Source organism: Miscanthus floridulus, chromosome 9 (assembly GCF_019320115.1).
Source record: "Miscanthus floridulus cultivar M001 chromosome 9, ASM1932011v1, whole genome shotgun sequence".
NCBI lineage: Eukaryota > Viridiplantae > Streptophyta > Magnoliopsida > Poales > Poaceae > Miscanthus > Miscanthus floridulus.
Window position 1 is genome coordinate 136,077,033 of NC_089588.1, and position 5,469 is coordinate 136,082,501.

Genomic DNA, 5,469 nt, shown 5'->3' on the forward strand with positions numbered 1-5,469 from the left:
ATTGGAAAAATATAAGATCCAATTAAACTAGATAATCTAAGCTCTACATGTCGCACGGGCAGACCCAAGTCATTGTGGGTTTGCTGGCCTTTCTTCGACGCAAAATGTAAAGGCAGAAGACACACATTGTTGATAGTTGGCCAACAAGTCTTTTGCATCGTGTATCGATCATTATTGTTCCGTGAAGTCCGTCAACCATTGCCGTGCATGGTCTTAGAAACTCCGGACTCAAGCCTAACAGCAGATGAAATCATCAATCATGTCATTGGGCAATACAAATGCTTCACCTTTAGCATCTATAAAAATTCCAAGTAAGTTGTGGAGTCCAATACTACTACAGATTCGACTTTAACTACCGGCACCATCAGTGCCGGTTTTTGCTGAACTGACAGTGCTAACCCTTCACTGTCCATTCTGAGGTTCAAAATGATAAAATGATTGGGGATCAACGAAAATCGGCAATGAAAGTACATGTTACTGCCGGTTTGTGGTTAGAACCAACAGTAAATGGACGGTGAAATATCACTGCCTGTTCTAGCCACAAACCGACAATGATGTGGTGCTATCACTATCGGTTTTTGGCTTAAGCCGACAGTGATATACCGAGGTAAACAAAAGCTGTCGTCCTCCACTACGTAGAAAAAGGTTTTTCAGGGCGGCTGGTAACCCACTATAGGGGCGGTTTTGCCAGCCGCCCCTATGAAAGGATAGCTACAAATCACTTATTTGTAGGGGCGGTTCCCAGACCGCCCCTACAAATTGATTTGTAGGGGCGGCTGGATATTGAGCCGCCCCTACAAATCAATTTCCAGAAATCACGAAAAAGGGGGCAAAAAAATAGCAAATTTTTTTTAATCCGAGGAGGACCCCACCGGCAGCCACACACACCCTCACTCTACGGTTGCCGCATTTTTTCACGATTTTTGAGCCGCGCCTACAAATCAATTTCCAGAAATCACGAAAAAAGGGGCAAAAAAATAGCAATTTTTTTTAATCCAAGGAGGACCCCACCGACAGCCACACACACCCTCACTGCCGGTCGGGTTTCGAACCCGCGACCTCTCGCTCGCGCGTAAACTCCTCTACCACTGCACCTCATGATCACTTGTGTCTACGTTCCATTTTGGTTCCCCACATATTAACAAAACTGAGCATAAATTGATTATTTGAGGCCCTAAACTAATTCAAATGAAAAAGTTGTCAACTACAAAGTTTTATAACTTTTCGAGATCTACAACTTTCATTTTGGTAGTTTCTCCATCCGAGGTCGTTTACAAAATTTAAATTTCAAATTTGAGAAATTCAAACATAGTTTTCCATGACAAGATGATTTCAAATCAAAAAGTTATCAACTACAAAGTTTCATAACTTTTTGAGATCTACAAATTTCATTTTTGCTGTTTGTCCATCCGAGGTCATTTAAAAAATTTAATTTTCAATTTTTTTGAAATTCAAATGTAGTTTTCCTTGACAAGATGATTTCAAATTAAAAAGTTCTCTACTACAGAGTTTCATAACTTTCTGAGATCTACAACTTCTATTTTGATCATTTATTCATCCGACATAGTGGTAGTAACATTGTTCACAAATGTTACATATCCCTCTTATTGTTTATGAAACTATAAGAGAGATATGTAAATTTTGTGAACAATGTTATTACCACTTTATCGGATGAAGAAATGACCAAAATAAAACTTGCAGATCTTGATAAGTTCTGCAACTTCTATGTTCATGATTTTTTCATCTGAAATCAAATAGTGTTCCAAAATAACGTTTGAAGTTGTCATTTTTTGAAATTCAAAATTCAAATAGATAAAACACGGTCACATGAAAAGATTGATAAAATAATAGTGGTAAGAACACAATAAATTGATAGGGCATGATTTTAGAAATTTTTAGAAAAAAAAATCATCAAATTTGAAGTTAGTACGATGGAGAAAGACTAGTTACAAGTTTTAGCCAGAGATTAAAAAGAGAAATCAGAGGTCTTCAACAATTTCAAATTTTAATTTCAAACAGTATTTCAAGCAGTAAATGATCTCAACTGAAAAAGTTGTCAACTACAAAGTTTCATAACTTTTCGAGATCTACAACTTTCATTTTGATTGTTTCTCCATCCGAGGTCATTTACAAAATTTGAATTTTAGTGCTTAATTTTTAATACTCGGCGTCTATTTGTAGATGCACTTTAATATTGAGCCGCCCCTACAAATCCAATTTATAGAGCCGGCTGGATATAGAGCCGCCCCTATAAATCGGGTCATTTGTAGGGGCGGCTGATAACCCCTGCTGCCCCTACAAATCCATTTGTAAGAGCGGCTCATTTGACAACCATTTGTAGGGGCGGCTCAATATAGAGCCGCCCCTACAAAGAAAGCAAGGCGTTGCGACAAATCGTTTTTGTAGTAGTGCTCTCGTCCCTCCTCTCTCAAATCCCGAGTAACACTTATCCTGGAGCCCCAGTCGATGGCTAGCATTTAGACAAGACCTGTCAGCTAGTCACTGTCGGTGTTCACCGAAAAGCAACGAAAGACAAATTAGTCCGGCAGAGTCGTGCTAGGCTGACGCCACACAGTTGACCCAGCACCCAATAAGACGCGTGCGTGGGAGCTATTTGTGCTCGGTGCAAGGACATACTACATGAGAATCAGCTCATCAACGGGTGGCAACATGCCGACGACAGGCAGCCGCCACAGCATTCCGCCCATGCTGTTGCCGTTGCTGCTGCTGCTTCTCTTCAATGGATGTCCTGTTCCTTGCAAGGGCGAACTGAGGGACAGTGCACCTCCGGCGCCGGCGCCGGCAGCGGCGCCGCCCCCCAGTTTATGTTTTGAAACCACAGGTAATACGTCGCTTTTACCGTCGTGTACGTTAGTGCTCCGACAATTTACAAGACACTTGCTAATTTTGTCTTGACATTGTTTTGCGTCGCCTCTTAGGTTTTAACATGAGTCGTATGCGTGATACGGGCCACGTCCACGGGCGTATTACCCCAGGTGAGTACCTATATACACTTTATATGCATCTTTATCATCGTAATTTTGCATACAGTTCGATGATTACACAATTGGACCAGTTTGTGGGATTATTAGAAAAATCACCTATTTGTGCAAATTAAAACTGGTACCATCCGTCTTCGCACATATTTTAATTTCTCCAGATTTAATTTGTTTCTTTGTAGTACTCCCTCCATCCTGAAATACAATTCAATATGACTTCTAGAATGTGTACTAGAATATCAGCACTACATAAATGATTTTAGAGGCGTCACTTCCTTTTTGGTAGAGACAATTCTATAAAAAAACATCTCTAAAAATGGTTTCCGAGATGATCCACCTCTAGAAATAAAATTTTTGAGATGGGTGGTGTTTTCAATTGCCTCTCTGAAAATGACTCTGTTTATACATGTGGTTGGAATTATAGTCCGCCTGTAAAAATAGGTGCAACACCAAAAAAAACCATCACTTTTAAAGTTATTTTGAATGAAGACAAATTTTTAAGGCTCAAAGAGATCTACAACTTTATAGTTGAAAATTACTTTTTTATATAAATTCTTTTAAGGTCTCTGCATAACTTAAGTAGTACTCCCTCTGTTCCAAATTATAAGTCGCTTTTACTTTTTTGGTACATTCATTGTGCTATGTATCTAAATATAACATATGTCTAGATATATAGCAAATTCTATTTAACAAAGAATTCAAAGCGGCTTATAATTTGAAACGGTGGGAGTATATACTCAAGAAACAATTACATTATGGTTTCTGCATAACTTATATACACAAGTAGTCTTTTATTGCTTTCAGTCTCCCGTTGTTGAATGCAAGCTATTGAAAAGCAACACAACTAAAATATGGAAATTATTCGCTAATCCAATTAGATAACAACTATCCATGCCTGGTGAAGATACATCTCTGAAGTTGCAGTTTTTAGCAAATGACATGCCAACTTCAAATTTGGCTTCCAATTTTTATATGCCATATTTTGTTATTATCATGTCAGCGTTGCCGCTCTAAGCTTGTATTGTTTAACACCACGTACGACTGTGCACTCGTACGGAATTTCCTCCGTATCTCTGGTTGATCCTTTCCATTAACTAAACTAGCTGTACATTCTAACTTGACGGATTTTTATTGTGCACAGTGAATATTGTTCCAAGTCATCGACCAAGCAGACACGGTGGTTCTCCTACGTACACGCCACACACGCCTAGCTGCGACGCTCCACCATGCAAACCATCGCTTGTGTAGTGCAGACTTCAACCTCAATAAAGCAAGACGTTATGCTCTTGCATTCTGGCTCCATTTGTTGACATTTGAGTTTGATACAGTGGAATAATGTCTGTCGTTGACACTACTACTATAAAGTAATAGTCCGATCATTCCAAATTATAAGACATTTTGGCTTTTCCAAATACATAGCTTTTGCTAAGAACTTAGACATGTACTAGAAAAGCCAAAACGTCTTATAATTTGGAATGGGAGGAGTACCATTTTCGCCAATGATTCATTAAACAACGCTTGTTGTGTGTCACCACCGCATTATAATAGAACCGTTGGTGAAAATTGTTTTCACTGACGGGAGATATTTCACCAACAGTTCATGATAGGAACCAACTGCGAAAATCCGCCGTGAAAAGATGTAAGAATGGAACCACATTTTCATTTGTAAAGGTGGCCTAGGTCCGCCAAACAAAAAACTCAAAAATACACCAGCTCCTTGCTTCCAACCCTCAACTCATTGCCACCCACAACACCCTCTATCCCACGCAGACCACTAACACAAAAACCGTTTCTAGAGACGCCTTCTTTTTTCAACAGAGGTGGATCAATCTAACACCACCTCCAAAAATGGTTTCCGAAACGAGCCGCCTCTAGAAATGAATTTGTAGCAGGTGGTTGGTATTTTCAGCCACCTCTACAAACAGATTTTTAGAGGTAGCTAGCTCTAGAGCCACCTCTAAAAATCGATTTGTAGAGACAATTGGATCTAGAACCGTCTCAAAAAAATAGGTGCAACACACTTTATACAGAATTAGAACATCTAGAAGAGATCTATAACTTTGTAGTTGACAATTTTTTTTCATTTGAAATCATCATTTAAATCTAGCCAATTATGTTTGAAGTTCTCACATTTTGAAATTCATTTTTTTAGATTTTCCAAACGCAATCGGATGAAGACATGACCAAAACCAAAGTTATAAAACATTGCAGTTGATAACGTTTTCATTCAAAATAATGTATGGTCTGAAAATTTAGCATCAAGTCCTCACATATTGAAATTCAAATTTTTTGAAACAACCTCTTATGGAGAAATGATGAAAAGCAAAGTTGTAGACCTCGAAGAGTTATACAACTTTGTAGTGGACAATCTTTTCATTTGAAATAATCTATCTCTGAAAAATTATGTCTGAATTTCTCATATTTGAAATTCAAAATTTTCAAACGACCTCGGATGGATAAATGACCAAAA

At 38.5% G+C, this 5,469-nt stretch overlaps 1 long non-coding RNA gene across 1 annotated transcript; it reads left to right on the top strand.

The window, feature by feature from the left end:
- Window positions 1–2,646: 2,646 nt before the first annotated feature.
- Window positions 2,647–4,502, top strand: LOC136483032 (uncharacterized). The gene is made up of 3 exons (XR_010765286.1): window positions 2,647–2,842; window positions 2,940–2,996; window positions 4,141–4,502. It is a non-coding gene; the product is annotated as an uncharacterized lncRNA (long non-coding RNA).
- The last annotated feature ends 967 nt before the right edge of the window (window positions 4,503–5,469 follow it).